Below are 27,882 nucleotides of genomic sequence, written 5' to 3' on the forward strand. Positions count from 1 at the left end.
GCAGGTCTGCTGACCTAGTTCTCTGGCTCTAGAGCAGCTCTGCTGACCTAGTTCTTAGGCTATAGAGCAGCTCTGCTGATCTTGTTCTCTGGCTCAAAAGCAGCTCTGCTGACCCGGTTCTATGGCTCTAAAGCAGTTCTGCTGACATGGTTCTCTGGCTCTAGAGCAGCTCTGCTGACCTGGTTCTTTCCCTCTAGAGCAGCTCTGCTGACCTGGTTCTTCTCTCCCTCTAAAGCAGCTCTGCTGATCTGGCTTCTATGGCTCTACAGCAGCTCTACTGACCTGGTTCTCTGGCTCTAGAGCAGGTCTGCTGGCCTAGTTCTTAGGCTCTAGAGCAGCTCTGCTGACCTGGTTCTTTGGCTCTACAACAGCTCTACTGACCTGGTTCTCTGGCTCTAAAGCAGCTCTGCTGACCTGGTTCTCTGGCTCTAGAGCAGCTCTTCTGACCTGGTCCCTTGGCTCTAAAGCAGCTCTGCTGACCTGATGCTCTTGCTCTAAAGCAGCTCTGCTGACCTGGTTTCTCTGGCTCTACAGCAGCTTTGCTGACCTAGTTCTATGGCTCTAAAGCAGCTCTGTTGCCCTGGTTCTCTGGCTCTAGAGCAGCTCTGCTGACCTGGTTTCCTGACTCTAAAGCAGCTCTGCTGACCTGGTTCTTTTCCTCTAAATCAGTTCTACTGGCCTGGTTCTCTGCCTCTAGAGAAGCTCTGTTGACCTGGTTCTATGGCTCTAAAGCAGCTCTGCTGACCTAGTTCTCTGGCTCTAGAGCAGCTCTGCTGGCCTGGTTCTCTGGCTCTAAAGCAGCTCTGATGACCTGGTTTCTCTGGCTCTAGAGCAGCTCTGCTGACCTGGTTCTCTGGCTCTAAAGGAGCTCTGCTGACCTAGTTCTCTGGTTCTAAAGCAGTTCTGCTGACCTGGTTCTCTGGCTCTAAAGCAGCTATGCTGACCTGGTTCTCTGGCTCTAAGACAGCTCTGCTGACCTGGTTCTCTGGCTCTAAAGCACCTCTGCTGACCTGGTTCTCTCCCTCTAAAGAGCTCTGCTGACCTGGTTCTCTGGCTCTAAAGCAGTTCTGCTGACCTGGTTCTCTGCCTCTAGAGCAGCTCTGCTGACCTGTGTCTATGGCTCTAAAGCAGCTCTGCTGACCTTGTTCTCTGGCTCTAAAGTAGTTTTGCTGACCTGATTCTCTCCCTCTAAAGCAGCTCTGCTGAACTGGTCTCTCTGGCTCTACAGCTGCTCTGCTGATTTTGTTCTCGGCCTCTACAGCAGGTCTGCTGACCTGGGTCTCTGGCTCTAGAGCAGCTCTGCTGATCTGGGTCTCTGGTTCTAGAGCAGCTCTGCTGACCTGCTTCTTAGGCTCTAGAGCAGCTCTGCTGACTTGGTTCTCTGGCTCTACAATGGCTCTGCTGACCTGGTTTGTCTGGCTCTACAGCAGCTCTGCTGACTTGGTTCTCTGCACTCACGATGCACACACCCGCCTTCACGAAAATATATTTAAAAATAATATAAGTTTATTATAAGTACAAATATATTATTTTTATGAATATCTTAGATAATCTCTTGTCCTAATATGTATATTAAAGACACATACATATCATTTTGGAACTTAATTTCTTTTTGTGGGAGTCGCGCACCCAGCGCGCCCCAGCACGTATATGACGTCACACGGGACCCGCAACGGCACAAACATGTCACACCGTAATGCGCATGTGTCGCGAATGCACGGGAGCAGGAGTAGCGGACTGGTTGCATACCAATCGCGCACATCATGTAATATTAAATGTATTTAATGTAACTGAAAACCACGCAGCCGTCGCACACCGTAGGCGGATCCTTCACGACTTTTCTAAAATGGCGGCTAGAATGCGCGCACCCACCGTGATGTGTACGCTTTGAGTGCGCGACTCCACAAGAAAATTAATTAATATTTTAGTTTCAATTTTTTTAAAAATGTTTTTTTGCAATTTTCAGAAAAATATATAGGGGCCGATTCCGAGCCTGTATTTTTTTTTCCCGTACGACTCGTATCCGTATTTTTTTACGTACGAATCGTACAAGTACCGTACAAACGGTGAAGTACGATTCGTACAGGAAAAATACATACGAATCGCCTTGGGAAAAGTCTACAAGACATCCCCGGACAGTTTTACGTACGAGTCGTAAAACTGAAGTCTGAGCGCACAAGTCCGATCTGTACCGGCGTTCCGAATGCACAAGCGTATGGAAAACGTACCGTATGGAGCGAACTGTGTATGACCCCTACCCCGGGTACACTTGTGCCCGGGATACGAGTCGTACGGCCCCCCCACCCCAACCCCGTATGTACGCGCCGTACCCCCACCCCAGCCCCGTATGTACGCGCCGTACGCCCAGACCGTATGTACGTGCCGTACCCCCCACCCCAGCCCCGTATGTACGCGCCATACCCCCACCCCAGCCCAGTATGTACGCGCCGTACCCCCAGCCCCGTATGTACGTGCCGTACCCCCACCCCAGCCCCGTATGTACGTGCCGTACCCCCACCCCAGCCCCGTATATACGCGCCGTACCCCCAGCCCTGTATGTACGTGCTGTACCCTCACCCCAGCCCCGTATGTACGTGCCGTACCCCCACCCCAGCTCCGTATGTACACGCCGTACCCCACCCCAGCCCCGTATGTCTGCACCGTACCCCCAGCACGTACATTATGGTCTGGGGCTACGGCGCGTACATATACGGGGCTGGGGTAGGGGTACGACGCATACATACGCGGCTGGGGGTATGGCGCGTACATATGGGGCTGGGGTGGGGGTATGGCGCATACATACGCGGGTGGGGGGTACGGTCCGTACATAGGAGGGGTGGGGGTACGTCCGTACATATGCAATGTTGGGGTATGCACCGTACATGATGACACATACGATGTGGGTGATGGCGTGTACGTCGCATAGCAGGCCCCCTTTTCCTCGTGCATCGCGGCGTACTTAGCTTTTCTGGCACTTTTTGGCTCCCGTAAAAATATAGCCATGCGGAGTGCTGTGGGTACGAATCATACTTGCTGGTCCGTAAAACGCTGCCTGACTCCGTGCGGACGTCGCGTACGCGCTATCCAGGTTCGGAATTGTATGTATTTTTTAGCCGTACGGTGTTTTTTACGATTCGTACGGAAATGGTATTTCTGTACGAATCGTACTTGCTGGTTTGTACGGTGGAATTCCCGGGTACGAGTCGTAGGGAGAAAACGCTCCGTGCGACCATTTGTACCCGGGTTTTACAGGATCAGAATCAGCACCATAATGTTATTTAATGAATAAAATATTTATAAATAAACAGTTAAAAAACGGTAGAAAATCAGTACAAAAAAATAGGTATAACTACTATCACACTTAAAAATTTGCATTTAAAAAACCTTTGAAATTCACTGCAAAAAAACCTAGGTTCCAGAGACGTTATAGTTAGAAATTAGCATTTAAAAAAGCTTTGAAATTCACTGAAAAAACCATAGGTTTCAGACACGTTATAGTTAGAAATTAGCATTTAAAAACCTTAGAAATTCACACAAAAAAACATAGGTTTCAGGGGTGTTATAGTTAGCAGGCCATTTCACTGGTACAAAACCATAAAAATTCCTCCGTTATAGTTAGTTCTGCTAACTATAACTCGCGCGCCCGCAATGCACTGGTGATGATGTCACATATTGCATCATTCATGACATGGTCAGTTACATCACTGATGACATCACTGATGACATCTCAAATGACATCACTGATGACATCATCCACATGACAATCTGATACACCTCATCATACACTAGTATAACCTTTCATCACTCACTGTAAAATACAGAGTACTATATTTGAAACCATTGACACACCAATACCAGTTACTACATATCCACTCACTGATTCCTAAGTCTACACACACAACTACCCATTCAACGAAAGAATCATTTATACATGCAGTTACTAATTAATAGAACACTATCAAATGCACTTATAGACATATATAGACATTGACACATCAGCAGTCAACTTAGTTGGTTATGCAGTCATCCTACTCACTCAAGAAAAAAAATTAATCACACTTCCATTTACTCACTTACACAATTATCGAACAACACCTCATTTATTCAAACACAGTAACTCATAGTCAATATGTTAAAAAATCACCATTACCATTATACACTCATTCATATAGTTACTCGCACAATCACTGACTCTTACACATACTTATTTATATACACCAACTCTCACATACAATGCTTTTTATTTTTTTACTTTGTTGAAGAGGTACAACTAAAACATATATTTGCTTACCAACACACAAATAAATACACTCAGTCACCCAAACAACTGTTTCCACATGCACTCTTAAACCTATACACCTAGTCAATCAACCATTCACACATCTATGCATAGAGTTACACACACCCCATCCAACCACACACAAACTCAGTGTCCCATACAAATACTCACCCAACTAATCAATAACTAATATACACACGCATGTAGTTAGTGACCAACTGATGCAGCATGTTATACAACAACAGAGACAGTGCTGCACACATTCACATAGTTTAGTTACTTATCCATGTATTAAGTGAGACACTTTTAATTACTCACTTAAACAGACAGTCAGACAGCTACTAAATCCTCCATCCAGACATTTATATATCCACTCAATCTTCAATACAGATTGGTATATATATATATAATACATATTTAAATTTCAAACTAAACCAAATTCACTGGATGATGTAATTTGAGATGTCATCAGTGTTGTCATCAGTGATGTCACTGACCATGTCATGAATGATGCAATATGTGACATCATCAGCAGTGCATTGCGGGCGCGCGAGTTATAGTTAGCAGAACTAACTATAACGGAGGATTTTCTATGGTTTTGTACCAGTGAAATGGCCAACTAACTATAACACCCCTGAAACTTATGTTTTTTTCTGTGAATTTCTAAGGTTTTATAAATGCTAATTTCTAACTATAACGTCTCTGAAACCTATGGTTTTTTCAGTGAATATATATATATATACATACATGTATAAACATATATATAATCTGCATATCTATATAAATACAAATACAAATGCATATATACATATACATATACATATATGCATGCATATGTATGTTATGTACATGAAAGTTTGAAAAACACTAATAAAAGCAAAGCTAAAAAGCCACCTAATTACGAACAGAATTGCTTTAACTTAAACGAGGGCGAGACCTATTGCATTTTCAATGCTTCTTTACTTTGGTTCCATCAAGAAGGCATTCAGATGTGTCACACATTTGCCATAAATTCTGAATGGTAGCACTCTAGTTGCTCATTAGATCACTGTAGTAAAGCTACTGCTCACCAGGGAAGTCTGCTGCTGGTATTCAAAGTTCAGTCTGCATGTCAGAATGTTTTAATGATATAGAAGAGGATTTGAGAAGTCTAAATGTGCCCTAATTTTTCCTTCTGCAGCACTAATCATAATTTCTATGGCAAAATGAACCCCCTCATTTTGTTCCTTTTTAAATTAAATGTTTTAAGAGTTACCACTTTATTCCAATCAAGATGGCTTCAGGTGTGCCATACGTTTGTCATAAGAAGGACTGTAAGCGCTCTAGTTGTTCTTTGGAACACTCTGGGAAGCTGCGGTAGAACACAAAGGAATCAACTGACAGTCTCTGCCCTTGTTGGATGTACATGTTTTACTGAGAATGTCAGACTTCATTCTCACATGACTGAGAAAGATAATGTGAATTTACAGAAAATATGCTCTCAGTTTAGCTTATAGATCACCTTCCAAACCTCTGTGGGAAAAGCATGAGAAAATAGTTTTCTCTCAAACATGATTCATGATATCCCAGCAGAAGGCTTTTTCACATGGTAAAAGCACCTTAGAACATAACACAATTCCTAAAATGAGTATGGTACCATCAACAAATGATTTATAATGTAACTAAAGTCTTAAAACCTTCTATTAACTGCAATGCTTTTTAATGAGGTGCTATCATGTATATTGGTCCCAAGATGGCTGCCAACACTTCTTGGATGAAGTGCTGACAGCCAATCAGATCTCACGGTGAGATGTGTGGTTAGGCTCCGCCCAGATATATATATGTGATTTTACTTTTGATCTTCTCAGGAACTACTGAACGTATTTACACCATTTAAGCAAAAGGCATGACTCTGAATCAAGGTCTACCTTTCTGCCAAATTTGATTTAATTCCGTTCAGCAGTTCGGGCTGTAGCTGCGAACTAAAGCTCCCTATGGAAAATTGCATGGAGAAAACACGTATTGGGACTCCCCTTTTTTCTCTGCCCCCGCTTGACGAATCACCCCGAGACTTTCAGGATAGGAGTGGACCGGAGTGGGCCATGAGTTTGCAAATTTCATGAAGATTCGTCAACCGGCGCCAAAGTTATTCTAAATAGAATGTTGCGGATTTCCTATGGATAATAGGTCCTAACTATAACTACCTACTATTATTATAAATGGGAAGTTGGTGTTTGGTTGACAAAAACATTTTTCAAACCCTTTATGCTTTTGATTGTGAATGAATGAAATGAATAATGTTTGAGCCAAAATAAGAAGCTTTCAGCTCAGAAGAAACTGTTCACTTTTTTCACAGTGCCAAGCTGATATTTCAGGACAAAATTATTGCGTTTCCATAATGTACTTAGAACTCATGTTTGAGTGATAATTCATGCTTATTAGGCAACAAGTACCCCTGATGCTCTTTCTCTAGTGCTAGAAGGAACTTGCTGCTGCAGTTGTTATTGTATTATTCAAGTTGATGTATTTCATACTGTGAATTGATAAAGATTATTATGACATTATCATCAGTACAGCTTGAGGGAAATCCTGTAAGATCATTGCATTCTTGGGGACATGTCTACTGTCTAAACCTATAACGTGTCGGTGACGTTAGTGGAAACTCTGGTTTCTGAGCACAAGAGATCTCTTTTGCATATTTCTACTTAGACACCTGCAGGAAGATTCTCAGTGATATGGCATGAAAGAGATCCTGCTCAGAAAAGGCAAAGTGAGAAAATGAAAAGACACTGAAGATAAAAATAAAAGAATGTGAACACTGTTAGCAGTCCAAGCTTGAATTTGGTAGCAGTCCATGCCAAAGTGCATACCATATTATTCAAATTGAATCTTAATCTTGCAGCTACTTGGAGGAATTGGATGCAATAGTCAACATTTTGCTCCCATGTGTTAGCGTGTTTGCTGTCCGCCGCCTTAGGATTTCTCAGTTCAGGATGCCAAGAATGGGAAGCCGTGAGGGTCAGGAGCATTGACCAACTCTGCTTAACTCCACAGGCAAAGAACAACCTCTGCTCAGAGCCACCTGAGAGAGGAGCCAGCGTCATGAGGTTTTGTAGTTCACGCAGAGAACAATGATTTCAGAGGTAGAATAAGCGTGACTGTCTTCAGGCTGAGGCTTTTTCTTAATTTATGACAACCCTGATGAGTAAAATATGGATTGGGGTAATGAGGAATACCTGTAAGGAGTCTAGCTGTCCCTATAGGCTAAGCTTGATCATTCTACTGAATAAAAAGTAAATTCAGAGATGGATGGGAACAACCATGCAGACATAGCAGGGGGAACTGTCCACAACTGATCCCTACCCCATCACCAGTAGCATAGCTAGACCTTTTGCTGCCCGCGACGGCCCTGGCGTCTGCTGCATGTAGAAGGGGGGAGTGATGGCGATTCCTGCCTTTACCGTCCTGCGATGGCTGCAGGTAAGAGAGCGTGCTGCCTGCGGCGGAGCACCCCTCCAACCGCTCTTGCTATTACACTGCCCATCAACTACTACGGTCCATGAGTTCTACGGGACCTTTAAAAATCCCGGATTCACCACTGGGCCAGAGGATAACCATATGGAGCTGGCCCTCAAAATCTGTTTGTTTCATTTGCTGGTAGCATCTACAACCTATTGAAAGGAACTAATAGTGCAAAAAGACCAGAATAAACGATAGCATGTCTTCAAAATTTAATGAACTTGTTTTCAGAAAGTTTTGACGCATGCCACTGCCAGAAATTACTATTTTGCGATAACCCCACCCCCCTCCTGCATCCACCGCCAGAACGTTTCCTTCCTTTTCTTGAACCATCTTCTTGAAATATCGCCACCAAACACTCAAAACTGTCCAAAATGTCTTCCCAAGTTTTGTTTAAATTGCCCCGAAGTCGGAAAAGTTTCAGACTGTAGGAAACAACCGATGCTATGGCGCTGAAGTTGAAACCTAAACCGCAGGGGTTGTGGTGTGCACTCCAATATGTTTGCAACATATTGCAGATGAATCGCTGGCCTGTCCGTGATCCCAGCCGCAGATGGCGCTCACATTTAACTTGACCATGAGAACACGAGGAATCCCAAAAACAACGGGCCCCTAAGCCGAATATTTTTTTCCCTCCGTTTTTATTAGCATTTGCAAAAGAACTCTGGAAGGCAGGGAGACAAAAGTGTTGAACATAAAACAAACTCTCTCTCCCTCCCCAAGTTCAAACTGAACTTCCTTTCTTGCTGTCCAGCTGTCGGACGGGCAGGGCGCGCGCACTAATGAAGGGCCGAGCCCACAAAACCCCCGTAATGTGTGGGCCGCGTAACCACCACCGAGGCATTACTTCAGGCCAGTGAGCCAGGGGCAAGCAGAGTGTGGAAATGCGGAGCAGGGGCCAGTGACCCCCCACCGGGGCCTGTCATATCCGCTGAAAGCAAACTTGTCAAATATATGGGGGGCAGAGGGAAAGCAAGTCGCCCTCCCAGACCAGATAGGGGCTCCATAATGTATTCACTTCTGTCTGTTATTCGGTAATGTGCTCGCCCATCCGCCGAGCACAAAAAAAGTCTGCTTAGGATCAACCTTTCAACCTTATCCAATCTGCGTTTTTTCCCCTTTCATGGAAAGGCCCCGAAGCGCTGCGGCTCCATGACTGTATGGGAACAGCACGCGACATGGCGGCCACTCATCGGGGATTAATGCGGTTATGGCGTCCAATTCTTACCTTATCGTCTTTCGAAATGTATTCTTGATCAAGGGACGGGGCATGTGAGCAGATGTCTGACCTGAAACTATTCCGCCTGCCAGTTTTCATGAGCATAAATAATTCTGTATTGCAGAATGAGCTCATCTTTTTTGAAAAAACACGGGAGCATCAAATTGTGTTTACAATGTCGGATCATTAGGAAACTCTCGCACTTTCTCTCCGCGAGGACTGGACCAGCTGCGAGCATCGCTGGACTGCACAAAGCACTGTCACACAGGAACGGAAAGGAGTCCGAGAGAAAAGCTGGCCTTAAAAAGACAAAAGTATCCTAGAAAAAAAGTACAACTTATAAAACTTGTGAAAAAAACGAGAGAATAGTATAGTTTATACCAGCCACCTGACGCACATAGGGGCATATGTATCAAATTCTCTATTTGCGATTCTCAAATAGCGATTTTTTGAGAATCGCTATTTGGGCATCGCAAACGAGATGTAAGTATAAATTCGCAAATTGTTAGCGATTCCTTGGCATTCCTTAATTGCGATTAGCAAATTGCGAATTGCAATTAAGAAATACCTTCCCATTCATTCCTATGGGCCAGGAGGCCCAGAGGAATGAATGGGTAGACATTCTCAATTAGCGATTCGCAATTAGAGAATCGCAAATTGAGAATAATTTCAAGGGTGCAAGGGTGTCATAAAGACACCCTGATGCACCCCTGAAATGAGCATGTGTGCGCATGTGGCGCACATACATGCCCTAAGGGCATGTATGTGCGCCACATGGCACTGTGAAAAATGCCTAAAAGTGCATCTTTCAAAGAAATCGCAAATTACCACCAACTTCAAGTTGGTGGTAATTTGCGATTTCTTAAGGAGAAATCGCACAACTGGGGTGCTTGTTACATCGCATTTAAGGAATCGCAATTTGCAATTCCTTAAATGCAATCGCAAAATAGAGAATCGCAAATTTGCGATTCTCTAATTTGCGATGCTCTTTTGGGATGATACATCCCAAAAGGCCTTTTCCCGTTCGCAAACAGGCCGATTCGGAGAATCGTCCCGTTTGCGAACGGGAAAAGGGCTTGATACATATGCCCCTTAGGCACTACCTGCATTACTATAGTGAAAATGAATGTTCTATTTTTGGTTTGTGTTGGTCGATGCATGGTTTTTCATTTTTCATATTTTACAACTAGATATGGAGATATTGGGCATTGACGACTGATGCACCACCCCCTGCCCAAATCCACATCTGTCCATACAAACCACTGCACTGACACAGGATGTCTCGTACCTTTAAAATCAAGACATTTTCTAGCTGGAACCTGTCCTGGGTTTCCAAAAGGTATATTAGGTAGGTTCCTATGGGAGACTCAACACATTTGTAACCTAGGTGCCGCCGTCACTGAATTTGTAGGGTGCGTCCACACCCTCTACTCCCTGACTCTCTCATTTTCTTCAAGCAGAAATTGCAATGGACAGTGGTATAGGAAATGTGTCCCGGGCCTTAGTGTAAGCAATGAAAATGTGCCCTCCAACCCTAGTGTGCTGGTAATATGCAGAGTGGGTGAGCCCAGCCACTCAGCCATTCCAAGAACTAGGCCAAGTCCCTGGACTCCAAAGCCAGCCATAGGGCTTAAGAACAATGACCACAGGGTGGAGAAGAACTCCCCTCATTCCTTCCTGTCAATTCTCCTCTTTTTGTTTTCCCAGAGTTGTCTCAAAGCTGCTTGGAAGCATATGTATGTAATGGCCCCACCTTGCTAAATATTAGAATACCATGTTTAGGTTCTTAAGTGAAGAATTAGGGCTTCAACTTACACCTTCTCCCAAATCGCTGTTTTATGGCCTTGATGAAAATGTGGTAACATAAGATGGTCAACTCATGCTTTTATAGCTATTTTGATCACCTGATCGCTAATAACCACTGTTTGGCAAACCCCCTATCCTCGCTAATTTCTGTCAATGGCACGATAAAATGGCTAACATGAGTAAACTGGAATATGCTGTGGTTTGCCACAATCACAAGGAGTATTTGGAAGATAAAATGTGGGGTATTTTCGACTAAAATGCAATGCTAAGTGATTACCTATCTAGTAGTTATAACCACCAGGACAGGTTTATATTTTGATCTACTTTTATGTAATCTTATATGATTTTATTAAATCTTTTGTATAGTTTAAATTTCTGCATTCCACCAATCAAAAACTCTCCTCTTTTTCCTCCACAGGAACCATTAACAATCAGGGCTAACATCAAGCGAGAATTTTCACCTGAAGCCAAGTTGTCAACCTAAAGGACACCCCCCCCCGCACTGTACTGCCTCAAGGAGCTAGCACCGTGAAATCGTGTTAAAGTCAAGGATGCAAGAGAGGCAGCTTATTCTGAGAGAAGATGGAAAGAATACGCCCTTCCTCATTTGCAACGACTAATAATGAACCAGATGGAAACAGCATCCTGCATGTGTGCCTTTGCTCCTGCTGATGCTACACAACAGAGGCATCCAGGACAGTTTGTTGTCATTCTGAGAGCCTAGGGGGCATATTGTCAAGCCAGGCGATAAAATTATCGCCGCTTTAGCGGCAGAAAACTGCCGCTAAAACGGCGATAATGGGCTCGATAATATGCTCTATGGAATTCCAATTGAAGCTCAGGTTAGATGTCCTTCACATCTAACATGGGCTTCAATTGGAATTCATAGAGCATATTATCAAGCCCATTATCGCCACTTTAGCGGCAGAAAACGGCCGCTAAAGCGGCGATAATTTTATCGCCAGTCTTGATAATATGCCCCCAAGGGGCATATCAACAAGGGCTTTATCTCTGCTTTTTTGGCTTTCAAAGCCAAAAAAGGAGAGATAAAACTAGCGCCCTATCAACAACAGGGTGCTAACATGCAAATTTGCATGTTAGCACCCTTTTACTCTACGCTTCTCCTTGCATCTCTAATGAAATGCAAAGGGGGCGTTCCAGAGTAAAATAATAGGAGAAATGTCGCTAAGCGACATTTCTCCTATTATCAAGAATGTCGCTAACCCTGTTAGAGACAAAAAAAGCAGCGCTAACCGCGGTTAACGCTGCTTTTTTACGTCTGGTATTTTTCTGACTTAGCCACGATATCCTATGGAAGGAGGATATCATGGCTAAGTTTGCCTGTCCCTATCAACAAGGTAACGTGAGATTATCGCTGGGTTTCCAGCGATAATCTCACGTTAGCCTGTTAGCGTGAGGATTTTTATCGCTATTGAGATAAGCGTTGCTAATAGCACGCTATCTCAGTGATAAAAATTCACGCTAGCCGGCGATAATTATCCTAGTGCTAGGTGCGCTTAGAGATAATTATCGCCGGTTGTTGTTGATATGCCCCTTAGTTCTTAAGAATAGTACCTGAGGTCGGACAAGAGTCCATCATTGCAGGCAAAAAAAATAGACGTTCACGACTTTGGCTTATGATATTGGCTTTACTACTGTAAACTCTAGGCGTTCTTCCTGCGTCACGCCTTGGACAGACAGACTCTCAATCTTGGAGCCAATGATGATGCATTGCACTATGATGGAGAACACAATATGTGGACATAATACTATAAAACGACCAGCATCTCAGGCATTGTAGCTCATTCCAGGAAGTCATGTGATTAGTGATGTCTTCCTTCACTTGCTCTCCCACATGCTTCGCCTGCTCCTCAAAAACAAGATAGCGCAAGCGCGTGGAGCTCATTCCTAGTGCTATCTGGGTCCGTGTGTTAGGGACTCCCGGCCTCCCCGGGCCATCACTCACCACTACCAAGATCCCTGGGGGATCACTGCACCTCAAAAAATGCCTGGATTAACCAGAACAAAACTGATTCAGAATCATTGAATTCTCTGCATCCGGGAGCTTGGCTCTCACCAATGCTCATGGCTGTCAAAACCGTATAAGGCTCCAGTGTGCTTTCAGCCTCTTATTGTTCCAGCGAGCAATCACAGACAGGGCAATGTTGCACGAGCAGAAACGTAAAGAAAGAAAAGCAGATGGTTGTGGTTGGTTTACAGTTCGAGTCGAACAGCACATACCCTGGCGCTGCTATAATCGGGCCACCCAAACATGCCTCTCCTTGCACCCTTGTTTATGCGAGTCGGTCATTAGACAAAGTCACTGTGTCAACGCAGTGATTTTCAATGCACTTTGGGATGGTAACTCTGCAAAACTTGAAAGTGAGTTGTTTAAATGGGCTCTCCCTTCCTTAAATAAACATCTCAGGCTGGGAAATGCCAAAAGTCCATTTGTCTTCTTCCAGTCTCTGACTGGATGAACAAAGGAGGCGAGTGTCCCCTGTACACCGTTTGAACCTCCGTGGCTGCCTTCGTCTGTTGAGTGTAATGGATGCACGTCTGACGGGGCAGTGGTACCAGCCAGTGGCAGAGCTGCTCTTAATGCAAATGCACGTCACGTGAACACTGATTAATATACCTTGACGCCTTCAAAGCCAGGCCTGAAAGCTGAACTGGCACTTGGATTAGTGTCATGCTCCTCACCAGGGCTGGGTCGATTTTTTCCCTTTGCAGAATGCGGAAGTGAAACAAAGATTGATTCAAAATATTTCGCTCTTTCTGTCCCTTTAAATTTCGCCACGGGTTGGTCAGTTACGCGGTTTCACTGGTTTGTAGAAAGCGAAATGAAGTGAACCAGCCGTACCTTACAATGTCATTTCGTGGAAATGTCCTTAAATACGCCAATGACGCAGAATTTTGTGGAACTTCGATGCAAAGACCTAGTGAAACTGATCTACAGGTGAATTTCTTCTGGATACCACGCATTTTGCATTTCACCAAAACCTTTTCCTCACCACTACTCTCAAACACATGGTCTGGAGGGAACCCCATGGGGAGTGGTCCCTGCTGGCTGAATTGACACTGGACCACACACACTTTGAAGGTGCAAACTCCAAATTGTAGCCCTTATTTATGAAGGGCTTACACTGACGTTGCGTCACTTGTTTGTGACGCTGTGGCAGCGTGATCAATGCACCACACTGTGCCTTATTTACAAAGTGACGCATCTAGGCAGAAGCGTCACTTTGTAAATGCCTGCGCTACATTATACCTGTGTCTGGTATAATGTATGCAGGGCGGGAGTTCCCACCTATGAAAGCCTCGTAGAAGCGGCGCAGTGAAATTCATGAGATTTCACAGCGCCACTTCTATGACTTGACGCTGGGCTTTTCACATGGGACTCGCCCATGAGTCATGGCACATAGCTGGAGTTGCATCAGTTAACCGACACTCCAGCAATGCGTCATTACTGCGCCACCAGATACGTCAGGATTCCGGAAGTATCTGTTCAATCCTTGCGACATGGAGCCCCATAGTGTAAATACGGAGCCACCATGGTATGGCAAGGGTGGCGCTATGAAAAGTGCTGCATTGCTGTTTTTTGCCCAGCGATGCGCCACTTTTCATATATGAGGCCCCGTATTTTTGCTTCCAACCGAGGAAGTAATCGGTCCCCTCCTGATGTCTGTTTATAGAGCCTGAGAGCAATAATGAGGGCAGAGCAGCCAATTCGATGAAGAATATGTCTTGGATGAGTTGATGCGCTGGGATGACTTTTCTATTGGGTCTAGCCATTGGCAGTGACAGAGAGAGGCAGTGGGGCAGCCCACCTCATCAACAGCAAAGGACCAGAGCATTTCATTTTAGTTGTACAAAATGTGCATGCGGTTGTGCGTGAGGCAGTTGCGTACACACACCCCTCCCCCCCAAGTACTAGCACTAAATATTCCTACCGGGCCGCTTAAAGAAAAACTCTAGATACCATGGGCCACATTAGCCCACCAACAACATGTTTTAGACACATGAAAAATCCTTCCACCTTTTCACTCCTGAAGGAACGCAACCTTAGCTACTCTCTGGCACAAATTTGGCACACAATTGCAAATCTTCACTTTGTGGATAAAATTCTTGCATAAATGCCTCCAAAATAACTGCATTATAACTTGTGCCACGGGAGTCCACTATGCCTCATTCCCTCTTGATAGTACTCTTGGCATAGTATACATAGGACGCTCTTCATCATGTTTGAGGGGATGCTGTGGGTGACTGAAGCAAACCCCGATACATGTTTGATTTAAAGTACCCTATCAGAAGCTTTCAACAAGCCCAGACACTCTCCTACACACTCTCCAAATGTATAACTAATAGTCCTGCTGAGGGTGTAAGTTGGCCCTGTTTTTTTCAGTAACCGTCATCAAAAATGATCTGTCCCTAACGAGGGACCCCCAGGGTTCATCTCCAAGTTACAGCTGGCCTATCTTCTCGTTGATGTGTTCCCATGGTAACCGTCTCTAATCTCAATCATTGTATAAACATATTTATCATAAGTGGATACAGAGTGACCTCGCCTTTTTAAATGGAATTCTCAATGCAGAATCGCAATTAGCACAAATATCCCTAAAGATCAAAAGAGCTCATGCTGCGGTCACCTTGAGGGCCATCTACCTCCTCGGAGTGCATCTCATCAGCCTCCTCTTCGGATCAAGCATCCCCAACCGTGTCCCAAGCCAAAGCTGGGAATGATCTGCTGAAGTGCAGCCCACATGAAGTGGGACTCATTTTAAAGAGTGACTACTGTCCCCATGTTCAGGCCATGACAACGACAAAGGTTGGCGGCAGCTGATTAATAGTCTTGGGGAACTTTAGTACGGCTGCCTTCTAGGCAGGGTCAGACTGTGGAACCAAAAGCAACGCTGGCAAAAATGCTCAAACCGGTCCCGCTCTCTTCATCTCCTCATGCATTCTCTCTTGCCATTTATCCATTCTTTTCCCTCCTTCTCTCTTCTCCCTCTCTGATTGTTTTCTCTCTACATTTCCATTTCTCCCTTTCTCTCTCTCTTGAATCCTCCCCATGGCCGCTGTAGTTAACTTTGGGAGCAGAAAGTGAAAGAGACACCACGAGTGCACCCCTGCCCTAAAAACAGTCTCCAAGGGCTTCGGCCCACTGGGGAAATGCCCAGTGGAATAAAAGGCCTGTCCGGCAATGCTTCTAGGCTTCCCTGGTAACTATAGGTAGTTTAACATGGCTGGTGCCACTCACTGCTTCCAGAAGCTGAGATATGTGTGTGGAGGGGTTGGGCAACACCATTCTGGAGGACTACCGTTGTGTATCTGCCAGCACAGCACGTGCCAGCGCTGCTCCCTTTTCTCTCCGTCCATGCATACGGCATTGTAGCAATGTTGTTATATGTCCGGTTTAAATCCACAAAATCTGAATGGAACAGGGAATGGTCATTTCCATGATCCTGATTGGTTCAAACCACTGTGGTCAGGTCAGTATTTGGCCTTCAATGTATCACCTTGTCAAAGACTGCTGCCTAATGCACGGCCATTGACAACTTAAATAATGAAAATGTGTTGAGTGCTCATTCCTACACCATGTGCTCAGTCTTGGCACTCTTCCACCACCTGTGTGACTCCCTTTCAATCACACAGGCACATACCACTTGAGATCCCTCAAGCTGCCATGCGCCCCTTTGGATGAGGACCATGACTCTATGAGTTTCAGAGCAACAACGACACAACCCTGCCAGCTTCAACTCTGCTGCACACCGCCTTCTGTGCTCGCCTAAGAAGAGGATGCTGACCTGGTGCTCCTGAGTCCTTGCAGCTTCTCCTTAAGTTGCCACTCAAAGAGGTAAGGTTTTGCACCACCCTCTTTCCCCGGTCTGCTACCCACGCAACCTCAGATAGAGAGGGGATGTAGGTCTGGATAGAGGGTCTACTAGAGGGCAATGAATCCAACCATCTATATCCCTCTGCCCTAGACAAAACCTTCCTAGAAACTACGGGATGTAGTTTTATCGCTGCTGCCAGACCCTACCATCATAGACAGCAATTTTAACACTGTGATGGACCCTAAACTGGACACAAGAAGACAACAGGCGACCCGAACCTAGACTCCCACTGAGCTCACAGACTGGGCCACATCCTGTGATCTTTGCGATGCCTGAAGCACCAACAGACATTCGAATACACACACCTCTCCGCATCTCATGGTAGTCTGTCGCGACTTGATTACTTCTTTCTCCCAGCTAGAGATATCTTATCCCTAATGGCAATTCCGATCATGTGCTGGTAGTAATACATATAGGATGAACAACCGAGGGCGGCATGCCAATGTGACACATGAATGCATGGTGGCTGGTTGATGATCAATGCCTCGACAACTTGTTCCAGGTACTGAAGGATAATTTTGAGATTTATGGGAACTAGGTAGATTCAAATGGTACTTTGTGGCTGGCGTGTAAGGCAGTCCTGCAGGGTAAGGCAGGTCCTTGCTAGTGGGGGAGGAAAGGGTACGCCTTCAGTGCATTTAAGATGCTTAAGTGCAGACATCAGCGACAAGGTGATGAACACACCCTGAGACTACTAGAGAAGAGCAAGTCATCCTTCTGGCAATAATGTCTGGAGGAAGCCAAGCAATGCTGGATGCACTCCACCCGACACATTAATGTAAGAGAAAACTCCCCTACTGACTGGTCACCCATGGCTCGGCCATCATCCAGGATGCCTCTGGAAGGCAGCTCTATGCCTCCTCAAAGAGCATGAGGGCTTTCCCCTCCTTCTGTAGCAGCCTGTATGCATGTCAACATCACCTCATATGCGAAGACACAAACCGCCTGATTGCAGATCTCCCATTGGTAACTCTGACCACGAGGAATTGAGCAACTCTTGAGCAGCTCTTGAGTTTAGCAGAGGTGTTGGATGCAATGTGGGACTGCAATCACGTAAATGCCCTAGCCTGATGGCTCCCTGATTGAATGGTGCAAGAATTTTGCCTCTCTCCCCATGTGCTGAATTTCTACTTAGAAGAAGTGGAAGTCGGGCGTTTTCCACCCAAACATGACATGTACTGTAATTTATGAAGTATTCTAGTGCTCCATAAATCCGGCAGGCCCCCTAAGGATTGCTCCTCCTACCGTCCGATCTCACTCATCACTGCAGAAATAAAACTACCAATCTTTGCCAAGTGCCTTCTGCTACTGGTAACCTCACTTGTCAACTCAGAGTAGTGTGGCTTCATGCCCCTACGGAGCACTCGCCATTGCATCCTCAGAGTTCACTGGTGCTTCACAAACGCCTCTGTTTTCTAGCAGCACTTATGCTTCTGGATTTTGAAAAGACGTTCGGTCCCTTGACTGGGAGTTTTTGTTCCAGGTCCTCTCTTGGATGGGATTCAGGCCCCACTTCCTCTCCTTTTTGACGGTGCTGTATGAAACCCCCAGGCGCAGGTCAGAGGGAAAAGAGTCCTCTTGCCACCCTTCCGGGTTGGTGGGGCACTAGGCAGGGTTGTCCTCTCCCACCATTGCTCTGTGCCCTGGCGATTGTGCCTCCGGCTGTCGGAGTGCATTGCAACGCGGAGTATGGGGCTTTCCATGGGAGGATGGTATGGAGGATCACATGGCACTATACGCGGATGACGTGCTGCTTTTTGTATGCCAGCCGCACACCTCTGGACAACGCATCATCAAGATGCTTCAACTTTATGGGGACGCGTCAGAACTATGGATGAATTGGTAAATTCGCTTCTGGTGCCACTGCAGGGAGACCGTGTAGTACTCAATTGGCAGGCCTGTCTTCCTGTGAACTGGCCGAGCTTTCAGTAGTTGGTGAATACATTGCACTGGAGCCGGACCTTACATGCAGCTCTAAACTTAAAACCTTACACCTTTGTTGTACATTACCGATCAATGCCCTCGGCCGATTCACACTTTTTAAAATGATTCTCCTGCCAAAATTGTTATATACCAAACAGATATTTTCTCCCCTATCCAGCAAAATTGGTTCAATACTCTAGCGGCATCGGTGACTGTCTTTCTATGGTCGAACATAACCCCACGGATAGTTTTTTCCAAATGTGTACAATCACCCTATGATGAAGGAATCTGTACGGCGGACAAACACGGGTAGTACTGAGCCTCCCAAATCCTCACAATAAATGACTGTTTTTTGGGGATACTCAAGTGCAGCCCGTGCAAGTAAGAGTGGTGGGCAGTGTTGGGGGGGGGGGGGTCAACAGACAACCACGAGGGAAAATTAAACAAATGATTAATTTTCCCTTGTTGCCGTCTGTTGAAATCCCCCCTTCCCCCACCCTGTCCCACCGCTCTTACCTGCACAGGCCGCAGCTGGGGATACTAACAACCCTCAGTTGTCTGGAGAGGTCACTTCTGGGCCACATCCAACTCCTGGGTTGCCTATTCAGTTTTCCTAACCCTTGAAACCTATCTGATGTTAACTAAATCTGCTCTCCTTAGCTGGCAGAGGGCCATTCTTTGGCTCCGCTTGGATTGGAGGCCCACGCTAGCAAACCCCTATGGCAGGGCCAATGACTCCACCAGGTTTAGAGACTGGATAGCTCTGAGAGGTGGGACCTTATTGGCCTCTCCCAAATCAGAGATGTATATGCCATAAGATGGATAAATAGCTTTCAGGACCTGGGGGAGGAGTTTGATCTCATTAATATTCTGTTTTCAAGGCACCTGCAACTCTGCCATGACCTGGCGTGATACCCGCCACAATTCCTAGATCTGGCGGAACACAACATGCTTGAGCCCCGAGTTCTCATGGCTCCCCAAGGTCGGGAGGTGGATTGAGTATCTATAGGTCACTGGTGGTCAATGCCTTGGATCACTTCGCAGCCCTATGGGTGGAGTGGCAGGGATGGATAAAGACTTAGAGGACAACGACTGGAGGGATGCAAAAATGCTCCCCCGTGAGTTGGTCATCCCCTCCTACGGATGTATGTCGTTACAACGCACACTTTTCCCACGCATGCACTTACAACGCATTTTTTACAACGCAAAATCCATTACAACGCATTCCATTACAACGCATGACACTACAACGCATTTTTAAAAACTACCTTTACAACGCATTCCATTACAACGCATACTACCTTTACAACGCATACCATTACAACGTATAATATTAAATTGCATTTAAGGTAAGTATTAGATAGTATAGGGGTAAAAATTACTTTTCTAACTCCAGGGGTTGCAACAGTAGGGTAAGTGTTGGATAGTATAGGGGTAAAAATTACTATTCTAACTCCAGGGGGTGCAACAGTAGGGAAAGTGTTGGATAGTATAGGGGTAAAAATTACTATTCTAACTCCAAAGGGTGCAACAGTAGGGTAAGTGTTGGATAGTATAGGGGTAACAATTACTATTCTAACTCCAGGGGGTGCAACAGTAGGGTAAGTGTTGGATAGTATAGGAGTAAAAATTGCTATTCTAACTCCAGGGGGTGCAACAGTAGGGTAAGTGTTGGATAGTATAGGGGTAAAAATTACTATTCTAACTCCAGGGGGTGCAACAGTAGGGTAAGTGTTGGATAGTATAGGGGTAAAAATTACTATTCTAACTCCAGGGGGTGCAACAGTAGGGTAAGTGTTGGATAGTATAGGGGTAAAAATTACTATTCTAACTCCAGGGGGTGCAACAGTAGGGTAAGTGTTGGATAGTATAGGGGTAAAAATTACTATTCTAACTCCAGGGGGTGCAACAGTAGGGTAAGTGTTGGATAGTATAGGGGTAAAAATTACTATTCTAACTCCAGGGGGTGCAACAGTAGGGTAAGTGTTGGATAGTATAGGGGTAAAAATTACTATTCTAACTCCAGGGGGTGCAACAGTAGGGTAAGTGTTGGATAGTATAGGGGTAAAAATTACTATTCTAACTCCAGGGGGTGCAACAGTAGGGTAAGTGTTGGATAGTGTAGTGTAATATTATGCGTTGTAATGGTATGCGTTGTAAAGGTAGTATGCGTTGTAATGGAATGCGTTGTAAAGGTAGTTTTTAAAAATGCGTTGTAGTGTCATGCGTTGTAATGGAATGCGTTGTAATGGATTTTGCGTTGTAAAAATGCGTTGTAAGTGTAGTGCGTTGTAAAAGTTGCGTTGTAAAGGTTGTTCCCCCCTCCTACCTATGCCTAATACAACTATCATACCTACATGCTTCCTATTTCACCCCGCAATGTCTGTGGAGATTGGGCGTGATTCCAGCCCTCGCATGTCTCAGGTGTGCGAGCGAAGACAGTGACTTCTTCCACATGGTATGGTCCTGTCCTGAGGCGGCCAAGTAATGGTCCCTGATTTTCACTAGCTCTCCGCAATCCTAGAAGTCCAGTAGATTGTTCTGCCCCCAATGCACTACCGCACATCCTGGAGAGAGTGGGGGTGCCCGAGGAGAACGCACCCTGGTGGGTATTGCCACAGTGATGGCAAAGCGGGACATAGCCAGACATTGGGAATCCCAGTCACCACCAACACTGGCGAAATGATGATCTGCGATGGATCAATGCGAACAGAAGGAAAAACCCACCTATGCAGCTCGGGGCTGCCCTGGCAAACACGGGAAGATCTGGGGTAGTGGCAGTCATACTATAAATTAAGTGCTGATTGATTTGACACTCAGTCTATATCAAACGTGTATTAATTTTAAACTAATGAGTTCAGTGCTGTGCATTGTTTAACATTGTTCTGTGAATAAAATCAATAACATTTTGATTATAAAAAACCAAAAACCAGTCTGTGTTCTCTTCCAGGTAAAAAACCTAAACGAAATGTACTAGGATTCATTCTATGAAGTCATTATGAGTAGTATAACAATGTTTACTTCAACCTCAACTCAAAGGCTTCGGCAATCTGTTATGGATCCAAAATGGAGTCGCCCGACAAGTTTTTAAAAACAACACTTGGCAGCATATATCTCTGATGTGAAGAGACTGCCACTGCACCTAAGGCGCGGTGTGCATTGGGTCCAACATTGAGAGCCTCCGACACAAGCGTGGGCATGGTAAAGCTCTTGCCTATCTGCAAAAGACACTCTCATTTAACCAAATGCAACATCTATTTTCTGCCTCACTTGTGCTTCAGGTATTAGAAAGTTCTCAACTGCATTGCAAAGATGGCTGCTACCTTTCCATGGCTGATCCCTAACTCTGGAGGTATGGCGCTGAGGAAAATGTTTAAAGACCTGGTAAATCTACTTGACCTCTCACAACCATACGCTGATGTAGGAACTAATACAGAACCGTGGTTTAATTGACGCTGTATTGGTGCTTTACACATTAAATAAATAAAGGTACTGAGATTTCTTATGCCCTTCCATTTCGGATTTATGGAAGAAAAGCAACCATGAATTGACCATTCTCAAACCATTATTTTGATGTTTGTTCTTGAGCTCGTTATAACTCTCGACGAAGGAAGGCTTTATATTGATATGATAATAAATGGGTGATTGAAATCCACTGTATGGGATGAATTTCGTTCAGATTGTAAAGAAGTCAACAGAAATGGAAAAGGTGATAGTGTTTTTATAATGAGAAAATCGAGGAGACAGGGCTGGAAAATGAGAATCATATCACTGCAGAAATCCCAACAGACGTTTTGTATTTGTGCATTTATTTGCTAAAATAGGCTGGTAAAATGACTGAGCGAGTAAAACGCTTAATATTAATAAACTCGAGATGTACACTGCAAATCACAGAATTTGATGGTTGATAAAATGAGCACTTTGAAGAAGAGTTTTCGTAAACTCTGTCATTTGCAGTGCTACAAAATATAAACAATGTACCTAAAATTCTTATGGCTGAGTGGAGAAGTGTGGCTCACTGGTTAGAGGCGGCAGACCCGTAAGCAGAGTATCAGCCAGGGACCAGGGTTCAATTCCCAACGTGGCATGGTCGTGGACCAGGGTCAAAACGGACTCGACCCGTAAGCAGAGTATCAGCCAGGGACCAGGGTCAATTCCCAACGTGGCATGGTCGTGGACCAGGGTCAAAACGGACTCGATAATTCTCGCCTCGGTACCTACTCTAACCAGGAACACACTCGGCAACTCTGGGCATTAAGCTTACCTCATCTCTACAACGGCCCCCCACAGATGCTGGGGATGCCTGGTTTCACCTTGGAGATACCCAGAAAGGGACCATATCACAGGGAAAACCAGGACGGGTTCCCCAGCGGTCTTTAGCGCCAGGATACTCCATGGAGTCACAGTGTGCTTTACAAGTACACTCACATTCACAATAAAGTGACAGGCAATTCTGATATTATAAATTTCACATTCCTTTTTACTTATGCCTGTATATAGTGAGTATGTTTGGAATTACAGATGTGTTGGGTCTTTAGATGGGAGAGAATTGGAATGGTCATTTAGAATGCGGGATTAGCTGCGTGTTCAAGGGAGGGGCAGTTGCTGGTTTCCTTACTGCCCTGCTGGTTGTATATCTCTGCTCTTGAATAAAGTTCATGTTCCTACCAGATTGGAGTGTCTTCATCTACAACCTTTCATTGGCGACGAGGATTAAAAAAATCCTTGTCCTTCTTCTAAAGGTGGTTTGAAAAGAAACCACATAGAGATATGTTCTAATTGGTATTTTTTTTCACGATTTTTGTAATTATAAACAAAAAAGAAGCAACGAAACCCCCATTAGGTAGGGGTTTATGAAGATAAGCTGAGCTGTGACCCATGTTTTGACCTTTTTTCAGACATTAATGGTCTGGGATGGCAACTCCAATCAGCTAAACCCTGAGTGATTTTTATGCACACAAAAGCGGCTCATTGACTTCAGCGGGCCACCATATGGATTGCAAGCATGTGCTCCTCCTATCTTTGCCATAAGGTGGAAAGGCCAGACCGGGCCGCTTGTTGGGTTTTACATCATTGAAGGGTGCCTGGCTCAGGCCTGAAGGAAGTGACGTGAAGTCATCTGCAACCAGAATCTTCAAGCAGCAGTCTTCAACAATACCCGCACCTGCCAGACCACCGCCACCCTCCCCAGAAGAGTGACCAACCACCAGGCCCCCAACAGCGGCGCCATGCGCCAGGCACAAGGCCTTCGTTGACATTCCCTACTTTCACCTCAATGATTTCTACTCCATTTGACACCACCGCTCCACGAGTCAGGTCAAGGGGGGGTCCGAAGGGAAAGTATCCACATCTGTTGATGAGTTCTGTGGTGGGACACGGGGACAGAGGGTAGGGAGAGGAAGGGAGTGGGCTGAGAGCGCTACCAGTGGTTGGCAACCGCTTGGTGCCAAATGTATCTATTGTCTGTAGCTGAACAAACAGGACAACTCCATGAGAGCCGGCATTGTCCTGTCAGCAATCTGCCAGGCCCACTCTCTGTTCTCCATATTACTGGAAGAAAGGGAAATTGCAGTAATTGTGGCTGGTTAGTAAGAGTTTAATGACCAAAGAAAACTGATGGCGGCGGAGCATATGGCAGCATCTCCCTCCCGCCCGCTCTCATCCTCAGACACATATGGATAGGAAGACGCAAACACACAAAGTCCACTTTGATCTGCTGCAAGTGTTTCGGACAAGGCTCCAGCTACCCAAACGCAGTGCGGATCTGCACATTGTGTGCCCGTGCACCCACGCGAGAGGGCCGGCCATGTTGACAGCCATCCGCGCCTCGCGTGGCGCCTCGCTGTCCCCATTAATTGGCAAGTATTGGACTGATCCGGTGCTAATGAAGACTTGAATTCATTGCATGTCAGGCATGGATGTCAATCCTCATTTTCTTTCTAGGTATTAGGTAGCCCCAAAGACACCAGCACTCTGCTCACAGCATATCTGACACAAACCAGACTCTGAAGAACACTGGAAGCCGAATTTTGAGATGTGGGGCTGTATCCTCGCATTTGTATTGGAAGATGCTAGCAAACTGCACACTGAACTGGTGCTTTTCACTACTATCTGGCATAATTCGAGAGGGGATGAATCACAAGATGCAGAGGTTTGTTGCACGGAACAAGACTCCTACCACACCACCACATTACTCTCTTTTCAGTCTTAAAACCTTTCACCGCCTTTGTTGGTCTGCCTGAAAATGAAATGGAACAATTGGACAATATATTAACTTCAAAAGTGTTGCTTATCTATTAGCTTGTTTTATCAGCCTCTGCATTCCACCTTCTTTCAATAGCATTGCACCATGACGATTTCTAATTGTAGGCACCTTTTTTGTAAAGTGTTGTGATTTCCAGCGAATGCTTTTGTATGGTTGATGGTTTCACGGCTAAGTAAGGCTAGAAGGTATTTTCTAAATATTTAATTTAGTGATAGATCATGTTGGTTTAAGTGAAAGCAAATAAAGTTTGATGTTTTTTCTACAGATGTCTTTTTGAACATAAAAGATCACGAAGAAGAGGTTCTGCTCTAAACGCATGTGGTATTTAAAATATTAGAATTTTTATAAAACTATAAATACTTATCTATGTTTGCTTTAAAGAATTATGTAAAATCACGAAGTAAAACAAGAAATACTACCACACCACTATGAAAACCGCAACAGGTTTTTTAAACCATAAAAGAAGTTCAAGTTTGGTACCAGGTATACAATTCCCAAGGAGGGTGGGGTTAGGAGCTGGACTTTAGAAAAACACTGTCATGACCAGCAATGCGCGGGCAAAACCACATTACAATTTAGAAGTTTATATACAATAGTCAAAAACGTACAAATGTCAAGGGTGCTTATAGAGGAGAAGGGCTGTCACTTAGAATGAAGACTAAAGTTCTGTCCTTAGCAAGCCGGTCCAACGGTTAATTGTTTATTTTTTTATTACAACGATATGACACATACGTATAAAAAAAAACATGCTGGCCCCTAAATATGGCTGCATTGTGCTTCCAATAAAAATGTGATTTTGAAAAAAAACGTTCACTGAGGTGGCCGTTTTTCAATGTATTTGTTTTAAATAACCTGGCATTTAGTCGTACCTTGCATTTTATTATTATTAGTTGTGAAAGAGACAAGAATAAATAAATAAATAAATAAATACCTTACCAAGCACACAAAATGGAGGTGGTTTTGTGCTTGTGTATCACAAGGAAAGCTTAGGTTTTTTTTCTGTTTTTCGGCAAAGCCATGCGGTAATGCTGCTCCTGGAAATAACAATGCTGTATGGGGAAGGTGGCAGCCGCCCTGAAGCTGGTGCCTGAGCTTAGGGGGTACAACAAGGACCCCCGCAACTTACTTGCTGTGGGTATTTTGAGGCCATTCGATTTGACAATGTAGGCATAAAGGCATACTATGCAGAATTAATGTTGTAGCACCTACTTCACGCTCTAACTTCCCAGAAACACCACTTCCCGAAGACAGAGTCGTTCGTGGAGGAATGGAGTCAGGAAGTGGAGGGCACCAGGATTCCTCCATTTCTTTTAGTGGGGTTTCCTCATTTGACCCGGAAGTGTGAAATACACATAAAGCACCATGGATTCTGGGGTTTTCTTAGGGACACGTCTCTACATGGTCCTGAGGACAGGGTGATGGCACCAGATCGAACTTCTGAGAATCTAGGTGAGGAGAACCGGCTCTTAATCGAGAAACCCAGTGTTAGAAGAGCTGGATCCCTGATTCCGAACACGGACCTGGCCCAGACGAGCGGTAAGGAGAGTGGGTGACATGAGGACTGGCCCTGGCGCTGCGAGAAGATTGAGTTTGTGTTTGTGACCCACCTCCACCACCATGTGCTCAAAACTCCTCAAATTCACTCTTGATCTTGCAATGGTATTACGGGGATATTTTGCAAGCGAGGGCTACCAACCTGTTGATGCTTCGTAATACCTTTGGGTGTGACACTCAAACATCAATTTGGACAGATAAATCAGTATTGAAGTGGAGGCATCCCCACCCAACCCTGGATTATCAGAGACAGTCACACCCAGACGGTGCAATGCGGGATCCACCAGTGAGGGGCATCATTAACACCCCGTAAATGATCATCTGCGATTGTAGTGCTAGAAAGAGTGAGCAGTACAGCTTTGATGGTACTGATGTCATACTGTGAGCTTGGGAGGACCTGGCCTGGCAGTTCAGGATGACTGTTCCCATGGAGAGCAGGGTCAAGATTGATTTGAAAACTGGAATGGCGTGGCGTGCAAAAAAACTATGAATTTAACCCAGATCCGTGACTGGGGGTGAATGTTTGATTTGTTCAGCATTCCGTCCATCAATTGTTCTTTTTGCAAACTGTGAGCTTGGGCAGGCAACTGGAAAGGGTACTGTATGCCAAGCCCCTGGAACACTGATGCCCAGCAAAGTAACTGGTAAAAGCAAGACCGACACAGCAAAGAAGGTCCTTGAACTTTCCACCACATTTATTCAATTGGCTTCCAAAGCTAACTCCAGTAGCTGCAATGCTTTGAGAACGGTCCACCTAACACATGGGCTCCCTAAACTAGTGTCTGTGAAAATGTTGGAAGAGTCACCTGTTTCTGGGCTGGTCGCATCGTATTCATGCAACAGAATGGGAGAAAAGGCAGGAGAGGACCCGGCCATCGCCAACTAATCCCGATCATGGAAGGGCAGCATGCAAAAGTTGTGCAGCCTGATGATCGACTGCAACACGCGTTTATACTGGATCCGGAGACCAAAAACTTGCTAAAAGCAGACGGATGCAGTCCTTGCAAGAAGATAGAAGACATGCGGATGGAGTGACAAACAGGTAGTTTCTGGATTAACATCGTTATGTTATGTTATGTTATTTATTCTTTTGTATAGCGCACGGCTACTCAAAAAGAGTGTCCCGGCGCTTTTTTTTTGGAAAAGGAAGGCTGCAACACAATAACATAACACCGTTAAAAGAAAAGACAGAATGCCAGACAAATACATGCAAGAAAAACAAGCTACTGGGTAAACAGCCAGGTTTTAAGGCTTTTTCTAAAAGCTAATAGGCTGGTAGCTCCCCGCAGAGTGAGCGGCAGAGAGTTCCACAACTGTGGCACCAGTAGTCCAAAAGAGCGGCCACCCAGGCGAGCTCTCTTCACGCGCGGAACAACCGCCAAAAACAAAGATTCCGACCTCAAAGACCGGGTCGGCTGATAGAAGACCAGTCTCTTTTGAA

The sequence above is a fragment of the Triturus cristatus genome, chromosome 3_1, assembly GCF_964204655.1.
Source record: "Triturus cristatus chromosome 3_1, aTriCri1.1, whole genome shotgun sequence".
Lineage (NCBI taxonomy): Eukaryota > Metazoa > Chordata > Amphibia > Caudata > Salamandridae > Triturus > Triturus cristatus.